Source organism: Monopterus albus, unplaced genomic scaffold (genome assembly GCF_001952655.1).
Source record: "Monopterus albus unplaced genomic scaffold, M_albus_1.0 scaffold197.1, whole genome shotgun sequence".
NCBI classification, from domain to species: domain Eukaryota; kingdom Metazoa; phylum Chordata; class Actinopteri; order Synbranchiformes; family Synbranchidae; genus Monopterus; species Monopterus albus.
In genome coordinates this window covers 17,258-18,751 of record NW_018128077.1, presented here as the reverse complement: position 1 = coordinate 18,751, position 1,494 = coordinate 17,258, and positions in this window count along the sequence as shown.

The following is a 1,494-nucleotide window of genomic DNA, read 5'->3' as shown; positions in this document are numbered from 1 at the left end:
CTCCCCAACAGTTTTGGACCAATCAGATAGTAACATCTTTTCATACAAATATTGTATACCGCCAAGTTGGAGTCAGTCTTTTCTGTTTTTCCTAAGCAGTCAAGATCCATGTGCACATGCTTATTTTGATAAGCTAATGCATAATAAATTTCACACTGTGAAATATTTTAATATTTAGTCTTTTCTTTTCAATATACCAGAACACATTTCGACAATTTTTGGTGACCCCGACGTGATTTGAGAAGAGAGGAGAGAGGAACGAATTGAATTACAATTGGATCAGTATTGGCTCAGGACCGGAGATTTCCAGCTGTGCCAGCCTGCACTCTGAGCCTCCTGCCACCCACAGACCGGTCTACTTTGAAAGAGGTAAGCAGGCGCCTGTTGATTTTATCCAAAGTTCTGCATATTGGAAAATCTAAATTAAGTGGGTGGGAGAGAGGTAAGGAAGTTTCAGGACAAACACTCTGTAAAAATTATTGAAATAATATTTTATTTACAAAGTCATTAACGGATCAAAATTAAATCCTAATTAGGCTTGCAAAAGTGTACTGAGACATGAGCAAGTAAAATTAAGGCATGCAGAAATTTGCAAAAGTGTACTGAGACATGAGCAAATAAAATTAGTCTATACAAAAACTCGCAAAAGTGTACTGTGACATGAGTGAGTATAAAGTATGAGATCTACAAAAGTGCACTGCGGCATGAGTAGATCCTCACGGGGTAGAAATAAATTGATTTGCAAAAGTGCACCGAGGCATGAGTAAATCTAAAAAGATTAAAAGCATAGAAAGGACCCTGTAAACTTCCTGACAGAAGTGGATATTCCAACTGCAGGCGCGAAATCTGTTCTGTTACAGGTCGGGGTATGATATGCGGAGCGCTTTGAGAGTTTGTTACAGACGAGTAACTATCATCTGTACTTCTTGAAGTGACTGCCAGTAAATTATTGATTATTATATTAGGAAAAACTACCCATTATCTGTTAAAGTTTGTCTGTGTGTGTGTTATCATAAGTGTTTTGACTGTGTGTTAGAGAGCTCCTATTTTGCTGTGCTGGAAATTGTCTGAGTGTGTGTGGACAAGTTAATTGTGTGCTTTTGGTGTTGTGTGGAAGATTTTTCCCTCTTTTCGTTGAATTTGAGCTGTGTGTGTACGTGTGGTTGTTTTATGACATTGGCGTTGAGCAGATAAGCTACACTTCTCATTGAGGCGCCGTATAAGTGTGAGAATAAGCTAGTTTGTGTGTTTAAGTGAGATGGCATGGACATGAGCAGTAAATACGGAGAAATACACAGAAAATATATATACAGACATACATCGTGCTTTTTCCATAGCAATACACAAATGATATTAGGATAGGGCTGAGTCAACAGCATTTTTACTTAAAAATAAAAATAAAAAGAAAGATAGGGCAGCACGGTGGCACAGTTAGCGCTGTTCCTTCACATTTTGTGAAGTTTGCATGCGCTCTCTTTCTCTCCCCGTGCGTGA